Source organism: Dasypus novemcinctus, chromosome X, assembly GCF_030445035.2.
Source record: "Dasypus novemcinctus isolate mDasNov1 chromosome X, mDasNov1.1.hap2, whole genome shotgun sequence".
NCBI classification, from domain to species: domain Eukaryota; kingdom Metazoa; phylum Chordata; class Mammalia; order Cingulata; family Dasypodidae; genus Dasypus; species Dasypus novemcinctus.
In genome coordinates, this window is record NC_080704.1 from 155,197,833 (window position 1) to 155,220,405 (window position 22,573).

The 22,573-nt window shown below is 42.8% G+C and overlaps 2 pseudogenes; both read right to left on the reverse strand.

The window, feature by feature from the left end:
* Positions 1–7,720: 7,720 nt before the first annotated feature.
* On the reverse strand, positions 7,721–7,854 carry LOC111760793 (small nucleolar RNA SNORA31; annotated as a pseudogene).
* Positions 7,855–12,859: 5,005 nt separating this feature from the next.
* LOC111760790 (tigger transposable element-derived protein 5-like) lies at positions 12,860–20,907 on the reverse strand (annotated as a pseudogene).
* Positions 20,908–22,573: the final 1,666 nt, after the last annotated feature.

The window sequence follows — 22,573 nt, forward strand, 5'->3', positions numbered from 1 at the left end:
GGGGAGGAATCTAGCACGTAAGAGTTAATACTTTCACCAAGGCACAGATTGTCAAAATAGTGTTAAGAAATTTACTGTCTAAAAGTTTGGTTCCAGAAAGGAAGTCAGGAAGGACCTGTGTCCTAAATTAAGGCATTTGAACTTCATGCTGAAAGTGTTGGGAGAAGATTTTCATAACTGCATCTTATTCTACTTTAAAAACAGTGTGCAGGATGAACTGAAAGGGACCAGACTGGATGCAAGTCAGTCAGTCAGGAGGCTGCCCAGCCAATCTGCATGATTCAGGTGGGGCTTATGTGCCCAGGGCCGCACAAGTGTCCCCAGACTTGGACAGAGTATCTCTTATCCCCACCCCCTACTCCATCCAGGCCACAGTGTTTGAATTGGAATTGGACATGTACCCCAACACAATTGACAAAATGGCTTTGTTGAAGTTATCAGGAAAGTTATTTCCCTATTTTCTAAAGTTACTAGCTAAAGAGCTTGTGTAGGCTCAGGGCTAACAGTGGTCAATTTCCTACTATGATGAGCTCCCTATTGTAGACTGAGGGTGTCAAAATAGAGGTCTGGTGATTCCATAAGAACCTTTTCATCCAGACAGGCCTTAAAGAAATCCCACTCTTCAAATTTCTCTATTACATGAGCCAATAAATTCTTCATCTTCCTCCTCCTCCTTTTCCTCTCTTGTTTCTTTAGTAGTTCTCCCTCTCTCCATCTCCCTTTCCCTCTCTCCCTCTCTTCCCCTCCCTTTCTCTCTGTCTCCCTCTCTCCTCTTCCCCTTTCTCCCTCCCCCTCCCCCTCAGAGAAAAAGCATCAGAGATTTAGGACATACATCTGGGCTTGAGATCAAGATTTGAGACTGGTAGCTGGATTACTCTGGATGTGTTCAGTCAAAGAGAATAAGGAGAGTTAAGAGTATCAATGACAGAGCCCCAATGAATAACTGATATAGAAGGGGAAGTAGAGGAGGAGGAACCACAAAGGAGATTTGGAAAGAGACATTGAGAGGTTGTGTTGAGAGGCTGTGTAACAGCCCTAAAATTATGTATCAGCCAGGATTGAGGGGTGAGAATTTTAAGAATGAAACTACTCAGATCCAGTAAAATGAAACACAAGTGACTTCTGGATTTAGCTCTGACATGGAAAGACCTTGGAAGTTGTTGCCCCTTTCCTTACAACAAGAAAAAAGGTGAACAAACAAAATCAGTGACTTTTCTTGGCACCCTCAGTGAATTGAAGTTTCAGGGCAAACCACCACCCTGAACTCTGTAAAGACAGGAGAAAACAGAGATTCACAGCAAGGTCAGTTTTCCTGGCACAGAAGCTGCTGGAGCCAGTGTGTGGACTCACATGAGCGTGAAAAGACTCCTGGAGCCATAGTCTTAAGGGTGTCCATATACTTTCAAGAATTTTAAGTACTGGGAAACCACCAGCTTCTTATAGTAAGGAACCGAGAAAAAAACCTTTGTATTTCTGGCAGGCTTGGGGCAGGGGGGGCAGGGCAGAATTAACTATTTTGAAACAACCTAGAGCTTTCTCCATAAAGGGCCTCCTACTAAGCAGAGGAAAAGATTTTACCAGAGCCTTACCCTACTTGAGAAGGGAAATTTTCATCCTCACCTCCGCTAGACTTTCTGTCTTAATTAAGGGAGGAGGAGAATGCTGAGAAACACTTATGAGGATCACAGCCCAGGGACACAGGCCCACTAAAAGACTGAGATTTATTCATAGTAATATAGAACACTTCACACATCAACAGGGCACTAGAAAAACAGTGGGTTACAGCTGAAAGAGCTGTAAGGGTGAGACTCTAAGGAGTGTTTAGGCATAACAAAAGACAATGGTGGAGACGTAAAAGAACATTAGAGGAAACAATAAAGAAAGCCCATTCTTAGCCATATTAAAGTAAAACCTCACCTCTGTCTAGTTTGAAACATTTTCATCATTCCCAAAGAGATCCCCATTCCTCCCAGTCCCTTGCAAACACTAATCGGCTTTCCATCTTTATGGATTTACCTATACTGAATATTTTATATATGTGGAATCATACAATATTTGACCTCCTTTTCACTAGCTTCTTTTACTTTGCATGTTTTCAAGCTTCATTGATGTCATATCATGTCTCATACTGCATTCATTTTTATGACAATATTCCATTGTATAGCATATTTTATTTACCCATACATCCATTGATGGACATTGGGGTTATATTTATCTTTTGGCTATTGTGAATAATGCTGCTATAAATATTCATTTACAAATATTTGTTTGAATACCTGTATACAGTTCTTTGGTTTATATATCTAGAAGTGGAATTGCTGGGTCATTTGGTAATTCTATGTTTAACTTTTCGAGGAACCACCCAACTGTTTTCCATAGCAGCTGTACCATTTTATAGTCCTATCACAATGCACTAGAGTTCAAATTTCTCCACATCCTGACCAATATTTGCTACTTTCTTTTTTTATGCTATTGTAGCCATCTTAGTTGTTGTAATATGGTATCTTATTGTGGTTTTGACTTGCATTTTCCCAACAGCTAATAATGTTGAGTGTCTTTCATGTGTTCATTGGCTATTTATATATCTTTTTTTTTTTTTTAAGAAATGTCTGTTCAAGTACTTTGTCCATTTTTTATTCGGTTTGTTTTTTGTTTTTGCTTTGTAAGAGTTCTTTATAAATTCTAGATAACAGACCCTAGTCAGATAAGTGGTTTGCAAATATTTTCTCCCATTCTGTGGGTTATCTTTTCACTTTCTTGATAGTGTCCTTTGAGGCACTAAGTTATTACTAAATATAATGTATCTTAGATGAGATCTCGGAACATGAAATGAACATTAAGTAAAAACTAGGGAAATCTGAATTAAATACACTTTAATAATAATGTGTCAGTATTGCTTCATAATTGTAACAAATGTACCATATTAGTGAAAGATGTTAATAATAGGGGATATTGTGTGCGTTGGTAGGGAGGTATATGGGAACTCTCTATACTAACTGCTCAATTTTTCTGTAAATCTAAAACTGTTCTAAAAATAAAGTCTATTAATATCATTCGGGGGCTGAAAAATCAGTGTGAGCCAGCAGAATAAGGATTCAATGAACTTGAAGAGAGAATTTTGAGATGAACAATTCTGAATCACATAAAGATAAAAGACTGAAGATAAAAGAACAGAGCCTCCGAGACCCATGGGATACCATCACAGCTACCAACACACAAATAGTTGGAATCCTAGAGAGAGAGGAGTATGAGAAAGGAGAAGAAAGGATATTTGAATAATTAATAGGAAAACTGCAGATTTAGTGGAAAACATTAATCCATACATCAGAAAGCTCATCAAACTGCAGGTATGATAAACTGAAGGATATTTATACTTAGAAACATCATAAACTATTGTCGAAAGCCAGAGACAAAGACTCTTGAAAGCAGCAATAGAAAAATGACTCAGTTAAGATAATTGACTGACTTAACATACCCCATGGAGGATAGAAGTCAGGATGACTCGTTCAAGAAAAAGACAATCAAACAAGAAAAAGATTGTGCAGACTCTCTATTTGGGTTGTTGGTAAAGTTTTGGTAATAGGTAGGGGGATGGTGGCACCCCACTGTGAATGTAACAGCACAGAATTACATACAATTAAAAGGGGATATTTAAGGTTGTATATATGTCACTAGAATAACATTTTTAAAAAACAGGATTGTATAACACAGTGAACACTGTTGTAAACAATGGACTATAGTTAATGGTACAACTATAAATATGTTCTTTCATGAATTGTAACAAACGTACCACACTAGTGCAAGGTGTTAATAATAGGGTATTATATAGGAATTGTATTCTATGCATGATTTTTCTCTAAACCTACAACTTCTCTAATAAAAAGGATTAGCAAATGATAATAAATACATAAAATAAGAAAAAGATGATCAACCAGAAATTCTATATCAAGTAAAACTAACCTTCGAAAATAAAGGATAATTAAGATAGTCTGAGATAAGCAAAAAGTGAACATTTGTTGCTAGCAAACCTGCCTTATAGAAATATGAAAGGGAGTCCTACAGGTTGTAATGAAAGGGCATTAAATGGTAATTAAAATCCACGTGAAAAAATAAAGAACATTGGTAAAAGTAACTACATAGGTAAATTTAAAAGAGTATAAATTAATTTTTATTATAATTTTCTTCTCCTACCAGATAAAATTATTATAAATAACTTTATACTCAGTTGTATTGGATCAAAGTTTTTGTGTACTCTTGAAATTAAGATACCATGAATCCAAACTACCTTGTTTTAAAATAAGATGTTAATTATAATCATCAGGGCAATCACTAAGAAAATAACTAAAATATATACAGTAAAAGATATAAGAAGTTGTAGAAATTTTAAATTATTTTATGATTCCCCAAAAGAAAATGGTTATGTTTATAAACTAATCTGTTCCTCTGGGTGTGATTCCCTTTGATTGCACTATTTCCAGCAGAGGTGTCTTTGATTAAATTCTAATCTGTTAAGATTAGGACCTTTTGATTTGAGTTCAAAAGTTTTGATTTCAGGTTGAGTCCCCACCCTCTTGCTGGGTCTGATGTAAATGGACACTCACAGGGACACAAGAAGACACATGGGAAGAGAGAGCTCAGTCATTTTTGATCTGGCTAGGTGACAGTCCTTTTGCCTGATAGCCTACAGCTGAGATTGGGAAGAACCTCCGAGACTGATATAGGAAGCCTTATGCCAGCCTGCAGCTGAAAGCAGGAAGAAGCTGGGCCCACACAGCCACAGGAGGATGAAGAAGCCCAGAAGTGAAGGCAGAGACCAGCCAGAGATCTTGCTTCATCTTGCTTCAACACATGGCAACTGACTTTGGTGAGAATGCATTCTTGAATTGGATTTTTTATGGCCTTGTAACTGGCAGCTTTTACCCCAAATAAATACCTTTTATTTAAGCCAACAGATTTCTGGTACTTTGCAACCACTGCTCTTTTGGCAGACTAATACAGAAATGAAGTAAAATGGTACACTGGAAATACCAATTTAACACAAATGAAGACAGTAATAGAAAAATAGAAGAACAAAGACTTTTTTAAAGAGTCTGTATCATTTTCCTAGGGCTGCTATAACAAATTTCCATAAACTTGGTGGCTTAAAAAAATTAATTTATTATACAAGAATTTTCATAGCAGTATTATTCATAATAGCCAAAACATGGAAACAACCAACCTGTATGTCCATCAACTTGTGAATAAACAAAATGTAATATATCTATACAATGGGATCTTATTAGGAAGAAAGAAATGAAGTACTAATAAATGCAACAATGTGGATGAATCTTGAAAACATTAAGCTAAGTTAAAGAAGCCAAATATCAAATATACTGTACAATTCCAATTATATGAAATGTCCAGAATAGGAAAATCTATAATGACCAAAAGTAGATTAGTGGTTTCCAGGGGTTGGGGGAAGAGGGAATGTGGTATAACTGCTAATAGGTATGCAGTTTCATTTTGCGAGGATGAAAGTGTTCTTAAATTAGATGGTGGTGATATCTACATAGCCTTGTGAATATACTATAATTCACTGGATGAGTGAATTTTATGGTATGTGAATTATATCTCAGTAAACCTGCTAGAAATAACAACTGTCACATGTTCATCTTTATCAATGGGTATATGCATGGAGAACTATGTATGACTTGGAATATTTAGAATTTCCCTTAAGATTGTGATTGGATGAACATCCCAGAAGGAGGACTATCTAAACAAATTAGTTTCCAGAGTTTGAGCAGGAAAGAATGTCTTAATATTATGGAGAGAAAATGGAAATTCAGATATATCTGAATTCAGAGCCTACTCTCCTAACCCCCTATATGCTTACCACTAACTTTTTTTTCAAAAACTTAACAGCCACCATAGTTTATTTACAATTTAACTCTTTATAAGATATTTACAAGACAGCCAATTTTACACATCAGAAATAGTATCAAAAGTATGAATTACAACACAGACAACAATATGAAATGGGCATAAAACAAAGCTGAAGTGGACAAACAAGCAAATTCTCTTTTTAATTTATTAACATTAGCTTAAACTTGTTAAAGAAAAATAAATAACTATGTTTTAAGAGAATTGGAGGGCCCTCAGTTAAAAATTGAATTTCACAGTGTTGTATCCCATGTAGGGAAAAATAAGACTAATTTTACCCTCATATTCTAACACACTAATTTCACTCTTGGAACTTTGCTAATTCATTCTCCAACGTCCTCAACAAACATATTCAAATCAAAGGAGAATTGTTCTAGAGAGTGGACAATAAAATAAAAGGTCCTCAGAGAGACGGTGAATCAAAGAAATGGAATTCACTGTCTGGCCAAATAGCATCTCATGGATTCTTTTCAGTCTAGCTTCAGTTCAGAATCTGGGGTGTCCCCTGGTTTGAGCACAAACAAAGGTTTAAGTCTGCTAACCTATATTCAAAATTAGGAATCCAACAAATGCTGAAAATCAAGGAAATGAGAGGGATCAAGGAATAAAGTAAAGAGACATGAGAAGTCTTTTTTTCTTTTTGGGGGCATTATGAACAAACAAGATAGCTAAGACTAGGAAAACTAAACAACTTGTCTTATTAAAGTAATAGAGAACAAATGAAATCCAGCCCAGTTTTTCTAGAAATCTCCTTTCTCTCCTCAAGGTGTGAGATGAGAAACCCTGGTGGAATAAGTCCTATTTCTCTCTACGTCCTTGCTCCAGTGAGGTTCACAGCAGGTTCCCTTGTGGAGAGCCTACTTTCCTAAGCAGATGGACTTACAAATGAGAACTTATAGCCACACACACTTACCTCTAGCTTTTGATATATGTGATTATCAAATAAATCAATTAAAAATGTAATTTACTAGCAAACCACATGATCCTCTTAATAGTTGTAGAGGAAAAGCATTTGATAAAATGCAATACCCATTTATGATGAGCTATTAGAAAGCTAGGAATAGAAGGAAGCTTCCTTAGTGTGATAAAGAGAATCATTTTTAAAATTTACAGAGAACATTATACATAATGATGAATTATTGAAATATTTTCACCTGAAACTGGCAAAAAGATAAGTATTCCTGGTATTACAAATACTCCTCCATTATGATGAACATTTTAGCTAGTGAAATAAGGCAAGAGAAAAGAAATAAAAGTCATAAGGATTAGAAAGGAATAAATCAAACTCTTTATTTGCAGATGACACAAATGTGCATGTACAAAATCCAAAAGAATATTTAAAAGATAAATTTAGCATGGTCACTGGACACAATGTCAATATACAAATTAATGATTTTGTATAACAGCAAAATACAAATAGAAAACTAAGTTTAAGGAAAACAATATCTACAATGGTATCAAAAACACAATAACTAGGAATAAATCTAATGAAAGACATGGAATATTTTTGAGATAAAGGAGGGATATGCTATGATCACAGATCAGAGAACTCAATTTTATAAGGAAGACTATTCTCACCAAATTAATCTATACATTCAATAAAATCCCATTCAAAATTCCAGTTTAATTTTTTGGTGCAAATTGCTAGCTGATTCTAAAATGTACATGGAAATGTAAAAGCAAAAAATATCCAAGGCAATCTTTTTTTTCTTCTTCTTGTGGAGTGAAAAGGCTACATGCTGTTTTTAAGTTCATTTCTAAGTTTCAAAGATTATTTCCCCTTCCCCGTGATTTTGGAATTTCCTGGATTCCCCCATTCAATCTTGACTGCCACAACTAGACAGACAGAAAACCGTGAGGACGTTCTTTTTCTTGCATCTGTAGTGGAAACCTTAGCAGCAGATATTAACTGCTCCAGGTCTGTCAGAGATGCATCCAAGGCAATCTTAAACTCAAAGTTTGGAACAGTTACCCTACCAGATATCAAGATTTATTATAAAACTACTAATTACAAAACTGTAGTGTGGTATTGATACAATGAAAGACAAATAGATCAAGAGAACAGAATAGAGTCCAGAAACAGGTCCACAAATATGGTCTCCTGATTTATGATAAACTTGACATTGCAGTATTATGGGTGTCTTTTCAAAAAATGGTGCTGGGTGAATTGAATACCCATGTGGAAAAGCAACTTATCTTGACCCCCTCTACCTCAAACCATTTGAAAAAGAAATCAGTTTCAGATAGATTGTAGATCTCAGTGTATAAGGTAAAATAAAAAACCTTAAATGAATACAGGAAAATATTTTTATGATCATTGGATAGGCAAATATTTCTTTACCAGGACTCAAACAGCAGTAATATTAAGGAGAAAAAAGATAAATTGGACTGCATTACAACTGGGAAATTCTCTTATCTAAGGGGCATCTTTAAGTGAGTTAAACAGCAAGCCAGGGAGCAGGAAAAAATATTTACAGTACCTATATCCAACAAAGGACTCAACCTCAAAATCAAAAATATCAGTAAGAAAAAGGCAGACAGCCCAAGAGAAAAATGGGCAAGAAACATGACAGGCACTTCACGAAAGATTATATTCAAATGGCCATTAAGATGTGGAAAGATGTTCAACTTCATTGGTCATCAAGGAAATGCAGATTAAAACCACAATGCAATATTCTACAAGGTCACTGAAATGACTAAAATGAAACAGACAAACAATTCCAATTGTTGGCAAGGATAAGGAGTAACCAAAACCCTCATACTGTGCTTGTGGGAATGTAAATTGGTACAACCATTATGAAAAACAGGTAGGCAGTATCTTAGGGTGTCTCAACAGTTCTACTTTTAAGGCACTAGGGTGCTGGTAATGTTCTTTTCCTTGATCTGGGTGGTGGTTACAAGGATGTTTGCTTTATGATAATTCACTGACTTGTACACTTAAGATTTGAGCATTTTTCTGTGTGTCATGCTTCAATATACATATTTACTTAAAAATGTATATAAATTGTCCTGCATGACATTGCAATGATGGATACAGGCCATTATATATTTTGTGAAACCTATAAAATTGTGCAGTGCAAATTGTAAACTATAGACCATGGTTAATTGCAATGCTTCATTATGTGTTCATCAATTGTAACATACGCACCACACTAATGAATGATGGTAATGGGGGGAAAGCGGGGGAGGGGGAGGGGTGGATATAAAGGAACCCCCTAGATAGATAGATAGATAGATAGATAGATAGATAGATAGATAGATGAGAGCTATAGATATATATTTATATATTTGATGTACAGGGGGTTGGGGATTGAGCCAGGGACCTCATATGTGGGAAGCTGGTGCTCAACCACTGAGCCACATCGGCTTCCCTGGGTTAGTTTTTTCATTTGTTTTGCTGGTTGTTTGTGGTTTGTTTTTTTTTTTTTCATTTTTGTTCAGGAAGCACCAGAAACTGAACCCAGGACCTCCCATGTGGGAGGTGGGCACTCAACCGCTTCAGCCACATCCACTACCTTTCCTTTAGTTTTAATGTAACATTTATGTAATCTAAAGCTTCTTTAAAAGTTAAAAAAAATTAAATGGGTAAAATATATAAACTGAAATTAATTTCCTGTAACCATAAAACTTTACATATTATTTTTTCTTATTCAATTATTAAAATTATTAAACACTATTGATCAAACATATTGAAAATACCTCTCAATGCTATGGATGGATTTCCTTTTGCCTTTTTTAAATTATCTTTTCTTTAAAAGATACATAGATCAGGGAAGCAGATGTGGCTCAAGTGATAGAGCTTCTGCCTACCATATGGGAAAACCTGGGTTTGATCCCTGGGGCCTCCTGGTGAAAAAGAAGAAAAGAAAGCATGCCCGTGCAGCAGGCCAGTGCCTGCGCAAGTGCCTGTGTGGTCTGCCAGTGCCCTGCACAAATGAGTCACACAGCAAGATGATGACACATCAAAAGGGAGAAAAGGGGGGAAGTGGACGTGGCTCAACTGTTCGGTGCATCTGCCTACCATGTAGGAGGTCCAGGGTTCAAACACAGGGCCTCCTGGCCCATGTGGTGAGCTGGTCCACATGTAGCACTGCTGCACGCAAAGAATGCTGTGCCACACAGGGGTGTCCCCTGCATAGGGGAGCCCCACCTGCAAGGAGTGCACCCCGCATCGAGCCGCCCCGCGCAAGAAAAGTGCAGCCCGCCCATAAGTGGCACTGCACACATGGAGAGCTGACGAAGCAAGATGATGCAACAAAAAGAGACACAGATTCCCAGTGCTGCCAAGAATTCAAGCAGACACAGAAGAACACACAATGAATGGACACAGAGAGCAGACAACAGGGGGGAGGGTGGAAAGGGGAGAGAAATAAGTAAGTCTTTAAAAAAAAAAAGTGAAGCTCAGAAGAAACCAGCAACTGAGGTGGAGCAATTGACAGGGAACCTCTCTCCCCATCAGAGGTCTCCAGGATCAAATCCTGGTGACTCCTAGAGGAGAGAAAATGAGAAGAGAAGACAACACAGAGAGCAGGAAAAAAAAAGGAGGGGAAGAGGGGGAGATAAATAAATAAATAAATCTTTTTTTAAAAAAGATACATAGATCACACAAAATGTTACATTAAAAAATATAAGAGGTTCCCATATAACCCACTCCTCACAGCCCTCACTCTTCCCACATCGACTATTCCTTTCATTAGTGTGGTACATTCATTGTATTTGATGAGTACATTTTGGAGCATTGCTACACAGCATGGATTATAGTTTACACTCTCTCCCAGTCCATTCAGTGGGTTATAGCAGGATATATAATGTCCTGCATCTGTCCCTGCAATATCATTGAGGACAACTCCAAGTCCAGAAAATGCCCCAATATCACACTTATTTTTCCCTCTCCCTACCTTCAGCAACTACCTGGCCACAGTCTTCACATGCCAACTGGGCCCTGAGCCTCAGCAGTGTTTCAACACCTACTCTCCTGTTTGTAGGACTTACCCAGGTCAGCTAACAGGGAGGTGAAGAAGGTCAACCACCACACCAGGGAACAGAGAGAGTCTACAACTGCAAGCAGTAGAATTCCATCCATCATCCATGTGGGATCTAAGCCCCCTCTTGATTTAAAGGTGGAATCGACATCACCATCCCAGTGTCCTCAGGATGGAGGAATAAAATATGGGTTAGAGTGGACTTACTGGTATTCTACTATAGAATTAATGTGACTCTAGCAATAGATGAAATTATATCACTGATGTGGATGCATTTTTAAAAATTCATATATCATGAATGAATATTAGTTATTGTCAGAATGAAGCCTGTCTTGCCACCAATTATATCCCTATTTTTTATTTTCATAAATAATATATAGATAGGAATAGAATTTTGTTAGAACAGAGCCCCTTAATTTTAAAAATTTCCTTTAGACTTATATGTCATAAATCACATACTGAACTACGATCAGTTTTTTCCAACGATATATCAGATGACAACTTGATTAAGCCATTCTTAAATTCTGTTAAAAACCAAAAAGAAAAAAAAAGAAACTATTTGATTTGTAGATGGATTTCCTACCTAGCTGTTAGTCATACCGTTTCCCAGTCGGAATGATTTTAAGTATTTACAGCATTTCTGAATCTTTAAAACCTGGGCAATGCACCACCATGATAAGCTGATGGAAATTCCAATCAAAGGGCCTGTATTAGTCAGCCACAGGGGTGCTGATGCAAAACACCATAAGTCGGTTGGCTGTTATAAAGGCTATTTATTTGGGGTAGGCGCTTATGTTTACCAGGCCATAAAGCATAAGTTACTTCCCTCACCAAAGTCTATTTGGAGCAAGATGGCTGCTGACATCTGTGAGCATTCAGGCTTCCTGGGTTCCTCTCTTCCCAGGAATCACTTCTCTCCATGCTCAAGTCCTCTGTGTTCTCCACAAGGTCAGCTGTAGACTATGAGGCTCTCTAGACCTTACCTCTCTCCACAGGCCAGCTGCAGACTATCAGGCAAATGGCTCTGTCTCTCTTCCCTGGGTTTCTGCCTTGTCTCTGTGTTTTTCTCCTGTGTACTCACTTCCCAGGCTCCATCTCAAGACTCCAGCATCAAAACTCCAATATCAAAATTCCAGCATCAAAAAGCTCCAACTCTGTTCTTTGCCATGCCTTTTAACACCCTAATGATGTGGCCCAATCAAAGCCCTAATCATAACTTAATCATACCCAGGTATAGACCAGATTACAAACATAATCCAATACCTATTTTTGGAATTCATAACTATATAAAACTTCTACAGGGCCTATCATGAAAATGGAGATTGCAATCATTGTAATATGGGTTTTAAAAGCATACAAAACACAAAGATGAGACAGTTCCCAAACTTGGCTTGAGTTAAAACGGATCCTTTTAGTGGTTTGTTTGTTTGTTTTTTAATCTGCTGACTGCTATGAGTCTCTATACCCCCAACTCTGACAGATCCTGCACCAGATTCCACCATGGGGAATGACCCCAAAGTAAGGTCCCTACATGTCAGAAATCGTTGACCTGAAGGGTATCGGGAAAGAAAGACAAAGAGAAGACTGGGATCAGGGGGTCTGAGTGCATCAACTCATCAAGCTCAACAGACAACTTTACTATCTCCAAGTGGCATTATATATACTCAAGCTATTGTAAGCACAAGCGATAACATGCAGCTGCACATTAATAAATCTCACAAGCTAAAGAACTACAGAATCTTATCTCAGAATACAAGGTCTTAGTGCTCTTTCAAACTACAAAGTGCGTCTTCTCATATTTCTCCCTGCCCCGGACAGCTTGTCTTGTTGACCCGAAAGGTTTACTTTCTGCATTCCTGTGTTAACAGCATCGTGCCTTTGTTTCCCACTCCTACACTCCTGCCAATTTACAGTAGGATGGGGCACAGGGGTGAAGAAGGTAACTAGAATAACTCACTTTACAGAAGCTGAGAGCCTCCCCCAGGGAGTCCTGGAGATGGGTAGAGATGGTCTGAAAGTTTTTCTGAGGAGCCTGCAACCCTACGGTTGGAGTTTGTTCCTTCTTGCAATCCAAGTTTCACAAAGAGGCATCCAGAGACTAGAGGGAGACAGGAAGAATCTTGGTATTACCTAGTTCTTTCCAATTCATCCTTAAGTCCCAGATCTGGAGGAAAACTGCTTCGCTTAGCTGTGCTAGCATCCTTCACTGACTCCCTTCCCCAGGGTGCCCAGATGGACTAAGGGTGAGATAATGTTCACCTCTGCTCCTCTCCACCTAGGATACTGCCTTCTCCCACACTTGGGCTGGTGATTGCTGATTCTTGGGGAAGTTTCCCTGGTTCCTGATCCCGTCTTCTAATTGTTCCATCCTTTGCCTGAGCCCACAGTGGTAGTAAGGAGAAACCAGCATGGAGTTGAAGAGTGAGGCAAAGATGACAAGAATGGAAATGGGAGGAGAGTCTGGGAGGGACTGCCTGCAGCAGCTGAGCAGAGCTGAGAAGTTTCAGAACTTCTATCAGGAGCCCCCTCATTTAAAGTAGTAATAGCTTCCTCCCCAAACGGGGCATCACCGTTCTCACTCTACCTGTCATTTCGTGTTTTCAAAGGAGTAAGGAGAGGGAAGGAGGCAGGGAGAGAACTTAAACCTATCTTAAAGGATTAGACCACTATTTGGTTTTGTTCCTTATTCTCTCCTAACCTGCCTGTGTATACCCAGTTATTGTATCCATTATACTGGGAAGAGTGGATATAGAAACACTGACCATGTCCTGTCCCTCTCTGTCGTAAGAGAACTGGAAAAGATGCAGGAGCATACTGGGCCTGTGGCAGAGGAAACAAGGCAGTGATGGATGAGGAGGCAATCTCTGGGTGCAGGAGGGTCAGGGAGGGTAGCAGCCATGTCATTGGTTGCTGGGAGGGAGAAGGCAGTGACCTGGGCCCTGCATGAGCTGGCTTGGACCCACTTTCCTATGCAATGTCTTAACCACGACAAACAGCAGCATCCTGCTCCCAGTCACCTTGACTTCCAACATCCCACCTTAGGAATGCAGATAGGAACAGACTGGGCTGATATTCTCCACTCTTCCAGGATCTTTCTTGTCCTCTATTTGCACAGACCACCTTCTCCCCAAAGTCCTTCTCTTCCTGAGGGTGAGAGCAGAGAAACTGCATATGAACCCACTCCCCTCAGACCTGCCTCTTATCTGGTTTTGCTTACTCTGTTGCTTCTCAGGCAATGGAATCTGTGGCTCAAGCTCTGTTCCTCAGATGGATAATCTGCCCCTTTCTCCAGTCAAGGAGACTCTTGTATACTGTCTTCCTGCTGTGTCTTCAGAAAGCCAATGGAGTTGATACACCTAAGGCATGTGCTGTGGAGCTGCTGGACAGGTTGAGGTGGAACGATGTCTCTCCCCTTCTGTCCTTCTGTCTCTCATTTTGCTCATTCTGATGTGGTGACAGCTGGCCTGAGTAGTCAGAATTAATGAAGAATGGTACCATTGGAAGAATGTTTCATAGAACAGAAAGAGTAGAATGGCTACTGGTGATCCAGCCAGGAGTCCTGGCCCCTAAATCCTGTTCCACAATAACATGGGTGAGAATCTGATTTACTTTTGGGCCCCTACCATTGAAAAGGCAGTGGGGTATCTGATCTAGGAAATAGGAACCCCCGACTTTCTATTTTCTGCCCTGACACATCTAAAGACAATCACTTCCTGCCATTTGCTTTAAATAGCTGATCTCTCAAACGGGACGAATGATCACTGCTCTTCGCCCCTCTTGGGAATGTTGACAGGGTAGAAGAGGTCATGTGAAATAAGCTTTCAAGCTAACTAACTTCTTTTTTTCCCCCTGTTGCAAGTCTCCTCACCTCCCAGCCTTTTCCAGGTGGTGGGTCTTTATTCAGAAACCTGCACATTTGCTCCGTTTCCTATTCTCAATGTGCTCCCCTCCCTGCTCACCACCACTTCCTGAGGGGCTCGGCCTCACCCGGGGTGCCTGGGCAGACAGCAAGTGGCAACTCTGTCTTCCTGCGCCCCACCACCCCAGATGGCAGAGGCATGTGCACACCGTTGCAAGGACCCTGGAGACGTGGCCGGCAAGAAACCCAGCCTGGCAGCCTGGGTTGCGAAGGAACCCCAGAAGCTCGGCCCCCATTCGCAGGCCTCCCCAACACCACCACTCACCTCACCGTCGTTACTACAAACCGGGGTTGCAAAGAGAAGCCCGCGGGCAGACACGTGGGCCGCCCCGCTCTATGCAGGGCTGCCCAGGTGTCAGGGCGGGGCCTAGTGGAGCCAGGAACCAGGCTCAGTGAACTTTCCTTCTTTACTCTTTTATGTTGGCAACTGATCCAGGGTTTTTAAAAATGTAATATAACAAACTTTGTTTTTAAAGAGGTTTTAGATTACAGAAAAGTTCTGTGGAAAGTATAAGGGATTCCCATATACCCCACCTTTCCCTCCCTCTCCCCCATCTTCCCATTAATAACATCTTACAATTGTGTAGTCTGTTTGTTGCAGTTGATGAATAAACATTGATGCATTGCTGCTAACCAAGGTCTTTAGTTTACATTGTAGTTTACACGTCATTCCATTGCACTAAAAATGTCCTGGGTTCCAACGATTCTTGCCTCCCCACCTCAGGACCTCTGGTAACCACTATCTTTATATCAATGTTACCTGTTCTTCCATTACTACAATATTAATAAGTTTACTTTGTCCATGGTTGCATCCCCCCCTTATGTTTGTTTTATTTCTCAACCTTGAGGATTTGGGGATGGTGATGCCCACTCTTCCTAAGACTGAAGGGGGCTTGATCTTAAGGGGCAGATGGAAGGTACTGTTTTGCTTGCAGTTGTAGATACTCTGGTTTTTGGCATGGGGGTTGTCCACCTTCATTTTGTTAGTTGTCCTCTGTGAGTCTGGTGATTTGGGGAGTAGGCCACAACTCTTCTAAGATTCAGGATTCAACCGGGATATGAACAGACTGAAGATTTAAGTCTTTGGAACATATATTTAATGGGTATAGTGCTAATTATGGGCTCAAATAAAAGTGGTAGAAGAATCATATGTAGGGAAATTATAAATGAGTATAACTCTGTTTCACTGGGGAAATAAATGGTCATATATTTTAAGGTAAGGCTCACCAATAGGGCACTGATTTCAAGGAACTGTGTGCCTTGTCTATAGTGTCTGGATGGCTCTAGAGCCCTCAGGAGCACTCCTATTTGAGGCTTTGTTCACAGTGGCTGTTAGTGAGATCTGCTTGAGACATGCCTAAGTGTAACCTCTGGAATGACCTCTGACTCATTTTGAAATCTATTAGCTGTAGAAACATTTTTTAAAGGCGGTACCAGGGATTGAACCCAGAACCTTGTACATGGGAAGCAGGCGCTCAACCACTGAGCTACATCTGCTCCCCAGTGAGAGTTGGGTTTTTCATTTGTTTGCTTTTTAGGAGGTACAGGGATTGAACCTGGGACCTTGTACGTGGGAAGCAGGCACTCAACCACTTGAGCTATACCTGCTCCCCTGTAAAAACTCCTTTGTATTTGATCTTTCTTCCTTTTGGTGAAGGTCTTTTTCCAAATGCATCACTGATTGGTGCCTGGTAATAATCCTTTGGTGCCAGGGAGGCTCATCCCTGGAAATCATGTCCCATGCTGGGGGAAAGGGAGAATGCTTATTTGCTGAGTTTGGCTTAGAAAAAGGCCACATTTGAGTATCAAGGAGGTTTTCAGGAGGTAACTCTCAGACAATAGTTTTTATTAGGCTAAGTTTCAGTTTTACAAGAATAAGGTTCATAGCTACAGGTATTAATATTGAGGGCTTGACATATTGGTCTATTTTCTTTGATTAGGCACTGACTTTGTACTTAAAGGATCCTCACCCTTCTATTTGGGACTGTAGCAGGATGGCAGTTTAATATTTTGTTGTTTATTGTGTGAGTCTCTAACCACTGTGGTAACACCCTGTGACCACATGAACACATTCATATTCCATAGAAGAATGCCCCAGGTGCACTCTTTCCCACACATCTCCCCACCATAGACACCACGCTCCAGTGACATTCCCCTCCCATATGTGCCAAAAGAACACTCCCATAATTGTATTTTTAACCACAGACATCCACCTCCCCAGAGTTCACCTGTTCCTTCCCCCTAGTTTCATGGATACTCCAACCACCCTGTGGAAGTTTGATATTATTTATGAATTCCAGAAAGAGATATGATTAGGTTTGTAAGCTGGTCTGTTCCTCTGGACATGATACCCTTTGACTGACTTAAATTCAAAGGCTTTACATTTGATTGATTAAATCAAGATTACGGCTGTAATTTGACCACATCACTAGGGCTTGCAGGGTTGAGTCCCTGCCCCTTTGGTGGGCTATATAAATGGACACACAATTAAGAACACAGAAGTATAAACACAGAAGAACACTGATGAACAGACAGCTCCATAGACACAGCAGAGGCCCCAGGAAAAGAGATGAACAATTTGCCTGATAGTTTACAGCTAACCTTGTGAAGAGAACAGAGAAGCTGAGCCCAGAAAGAAACAAGCCCTGGGAGGAGAGATGAGCGAGCCCTATGCCAACCTACAGCTGAGCTCAGAAGAAGCTGGGCCATGGAGCTTTAAGAGGAATAAGGAAGGCTGAACCCTCACAGACGTCACCTGCCATCTTGCTTCAACACATGGCAACAGATTCTGGTAAGGAAGTAGCCTTGAGTTGGACTCGTTAGGGCCTTGTAACTGTAAGCTTTTACCCCAAATAAATACTCTTTATAAAAGCCAATCAATTTCTGGTACTTTGCATCAGCACCTCTTTGGCTGACTAATACACCCCACCCCAACCCTGTTCACTTTCACATTCCAGCGCCACCGACCCTACTCGCATGCCTGTACCACCATCACCCCCATCCACTGCCATACCTCTCCCTTCCACCTTATCATAGATTCTGCCCAGATTGAGCATCGGTTCATCACTCCCTACTCCCTTTCTGTCTCCTGATAACCTGTCTTCCAGACTCTAGCTCTGTGAGTCTGCTTAATATGCTTAGGTCATATCAGTGAGGTCATGCAATATTTGTCCTTCAGTGCATGGCTTGTTTCACTCAACATAAGGTCTTCACGATTCATCCATGTTATCCTGTGTGTTAATACTTCACTCCTTCTTACGGTTGAGTAAAATTCCATTGTATGTATATACCACATTTGGCTTATCTATTTATCTGTTGGTGGACACTTGAGTTGCTTCCAACTTTTGGCGATAGTGAATAATGCCGCTATGAACACTGGTGTGCATATACAGGGCGGGCCTTAGAAGAGCCAGGATCCAGATTCAGTGAACTTTCCTACTTATCTCTTTTATGTTGGCAATTGATTCAGGTTTTTGAAAAACATTTTGGAAACCAAACAAAACATGTGCATCACATTCCACCCCAAGCTGCGCCATCCCCCACAACCTGCAGTCTCCTGGAGAGAAGGCCCTCCAGTTCCCTCACTGTCAACGTCCAGCCACCTTCCCATGAAAACACCATCAGTTTGCAGGTCCCTCTGCACCAGCTGCAGCACTACAGGGTATGTGGGGGGGAGAGGTGCCCTGGGAGGGGTCAAGTGGGGGTGGGGGAGTGCTGGGAGGACATGGGGGGAGGACAGTGGGGGCAGGCAGAGGGCCAAGAGGGGAACATGGCAGGAGGATTGTGCTGGGTGGCAAAGGGACTGCGGATCCCTAGGAGGCTGTCAGTGCTGGGGCCTGCTCCTGAGCCTGGGGCTGGACAAGGCAGGCTCTGGCCAAAGGGGGCACTTTTGGGGAGCATGTCCTGACAGGTCTGTCAACAGGACCCTCGTCAACCCCCTGGGAACAAGAGAGCTGTTCAGAAGGAAATTTTCTTAGGGGAAAACAAATCCACATGGGACCGCCCTCTGCAGCTGTGGCGTGCAGGAAGGACCCCAGGAGCACCCAGAAGCCATCCGCCTGCTTGAAGCCACCCCCGCGGGCCACCTCTGGTCCCATTTCGCACGGCCCTCTGAGGAAGATCTTCACAAAGGACTTAATGCGTTAAATGTGTTAAAACAAAAAACAACATCAAGATGATGGCACTGCCGGCCACCGGGCACCAGCGCCAGCTTGGAGCAGATGGGTGGGGAGTGCCAGGCCTTTCACCAGTGCATGTGGCAGATGACCATGACCGTAGGGGAGGTGCAGACGGGCCCACAATGTGGGGAAGAGGAAGGCTGAACCCTTGCAGATGTCGCCCACCATCTGCCAAATGCCCCCTGGTAAGTGTTGTGGCTCCTGCCGGTGGGCAGGCACCTGGCTGAGCCGGCTGACCCCAGCCCCTCCTGGGCTCGCCAAGGTGTGGGTGGGGGGGGGGGTGTGAGCCCTGGGCCTCTCTTCCAGCTCTGCCTGAAGCCTGGGGTGCCAGTGAGGCCGGGTAACCCCTTACCCATGAAGCCCCTCCAAGCCCAGCTGGGCTGGAGTCCCTGTACCTCATGTACCTATGCAGGAGGCACCCCAGGGTGGGGAAAGGAGGGGAGGTATGGAAACCGTGCTTGTCTCCTCCCTCCAAGTGCAGCAGGAGAAAGGCCACTAGGGTCTGAGGTGCAGATGCAGGTGCAGCCCGGCCTAGTCACATCCTGTCACCCGGGGCTACCAGAGAGGACGCAGTGTCCCCCAGCCACTGGGCTGTATCCATCAGCGAGCCCCAGCTTCAGGCTCTGCCCGCCTCCTCCCTGCAGCCGTCTGGCAGCCCCTCTCCCCCCCCCCCCCCCCACACACACACCGTCCTCATCCAGGTGCAGTCACTCAACTACCTCCTTGGGTGCCAGGCGCTTGTAGGCCAGCACGGCCAGGTGTGTGAGGTCGTCGGGTCCTCTTCCGTGCTCGGCCGCTTCCTCGGCCTGGCTGGCCAGCTGCCCCACACCGTCCCCGTAGGCTGGAGGCTCAAAGGCAGCACACAGGCCACCTGCACCAGGTCCAGGAGACACCTGCCAGGAACAGCATGTCTTTGAGCAGGAAGCTGCTCGTGAAGTACGGCCAGGAGCCGCCGGTGCAGGACACAGCCAGGCGCAGCGCCTCCTGCTTGTACGGCTGCTTGAAGGCCACCACCAAGCCTCGCTCCAGGGGCGCGGGGGTGCGCTCGCGGCAGACAGGAACACCACGGGCGCTGCACCATCGGGGGTCTGCAGCTCCACGGGAGGCCGGCTCGGGCTGGGCGCCCCTTGCTGTTCTCCAGGGTCGGTGTCCCGGTGGCCAGGGTTGGGCAGGGTGGGTGGGCCACCAATAGCCTGCTGCTACAGGTAGCTGCTGCCCAGGTAGTGCTTGACGCCTGGAACAACCTGCTGGAAGAACAAGCCGCACAGCCTGGAGCTCAGCCTCACTGTAGATGCCATGGCTGGAGATGCCATGGCCCTTCTGCCGGCTCCAGAACCAGCCGTGGCTGGCCTTGAGGGTGCACTCGGGCCGGTAGATCTGGCGCGCAGGCCTCGGTCTGCATCTAGACTAGAGGCCCGGAGAGTGGGATGCCAGGCTGGCGCAGAGCCAGGAACCAGGTGTAGAGGGCGCGGTCAATCTCCTCCTCATTGGCCAGCCACGTCTTCTTGTGCCACGTGCCCACCTTGCCGCTCCGCTGGTCCAGGAACCAGCGCAGTTCAGGCTTGTCCTTGAACCTGCCGTGCAGCGGGCCGCCGGGCACGCCGAAGTCGCGGTACACGCTGGCCTTCCGCTCGCTGCCCGTCACGCGCTCGATGGACTGCAGCTTGTCCTTGATGGAGTAGGCCTTGTAGAAAGCCGTGTTCACCGCCTCGCAGGGCCACGCAGTACGGGCGGCGGCAGGCACCGGCGCATGGGGCATGTACGTGAGTGGTCTCGTCGCTGGGGTCGGGACTGCCGCGGCCCCCTTTTGTCTGGCCGGCTGGGCATGCCCGGCCCCGGCCCCCGGATTAGTAACCTTTGAATGAGGAGTACCCTTTGATCGGATCTGTTTCCTGGGAATTTGCTTCATCTTGTGAGTTGGCAGTACCTGCTGGCTCTGTTGATGAACTCTTCCTTTAATTTTGAGGCAATCCCTTCTTCCAGAAAGTTAAACAAGTAAGTGTCCTTTCAGTGGTGTTGTGATAGCAGCTCTCCAGGGTGCTGCGAAATATAGATCGACACAAAGAAGAGAGGGGCACCCCTTACAAGAAATTGATTTCCCTCTTTCTATTTCCAAGGGAATAATCTCAGTTCTGGCAGGTGTGGTTTTGGGGTCATAGGCTCCCAGCTTTTGGGAATATCGTGGGATCCTTTCCTCCCAGATCACTTCCCTCCTCTTCTCTTTGCTCTTCCATTCTCACACCCATTCTACAACTCACTTTACGCTTTTACTTTATATTCATTAGCTTGGGGACTAACATTAGTTATTGTTAGTACCGAGCAGAAAAATTCCACTCCCAGCCCTAGCCTTGCCTCCTCCTCAGGCATCTCAAGTTGGTGGCACCTAGCATATTTTGATCTCTTGCTCATTAGCAGTTCATGAAGACAAATGTGGACATTAGCTTATTGTTGAATACAGAATAAAGAGATGTGTCTCTACAAAGGAATGTCATGCCAGAATGCTACTTCGTTGACTTATTAGCTGGCTTAAATATCAACTGGAATGATGGGAAATCCATTAACTAAGGATGTTTGAAAGCTATTCAAATGGTTTAATTTCATTTTAAGTAACGAACTTCAAGAAAAAGGAAGATGTTACAAATGTTTATGGAACACGATTGTGTCCAATCACTTTTTAAACCATACTTAAAAGTGTATCTATCATTTAATCACCACAGCAACCCTGAGAGGTAGAAATTATGATCCCTCTTTTATTGACTTGGAAACAGGTTTAGAGAGAACTTTTGGTGGAATCAATAGCTGAACACATGTATTCCAAACAAGTGACTATTGAAAATTAACTATGGAATCACCATTTAATACTGCAATCCCACTTCTAGGTATATACCCAAAGAGAGTAAAAGCAGTGTCGCAAACAGATACTTGTAGACCAATGCTAACGTAGCACTAGTTACAATAGCCTAAAGGTGGAAACAACCCAAATGTCCATCAACAAATGAATGGGTAAATAAAATATGTTATATATACACAGTGGAATATTAATTGGAATATTAATTGGCCTTAAGAAAACATGAAGTTATGAGTCATACTCCAACATGGAAGAATGTTGAAAACATTATATTCAGTGAAATAAACAAGGCACATAAGGACAAAAATAGTATTACAACACTTATAAGAGAGATCTAGAAGTAGCCAAATCACAGAGGTAGAAAGTAGGTTAGAGGTTCCTGGGGGAGGGAAGGATTAGGTAAGGGGGAAGAGGAAATACAAATGGCCAAAAAGCACTTAAGATGCTCAAAATCACTAGTTATTAGGAAAATGCAGATCAAAACCTCAGTGAGGCGGCGGACTTGGCCCAGTGGTTAGGGAGTCCGTCTACCACATGGGAGGTCCGCGATTCAAACCCTGGGCCTCCCTGACCCGTGTGGAGCTGGCCCATGAGCAGTGCTGATGTGCGCAAGGAGTGCCCTGCCACGCAGGGGTGTCCTCCGCGTAGGGGAGCCCCACGTGCAAGGAGTGCACCCGTAAGGAGAGCCACCCAGTGCAAAGAAAGTGCAGCCTGCCCAGGAATGGTG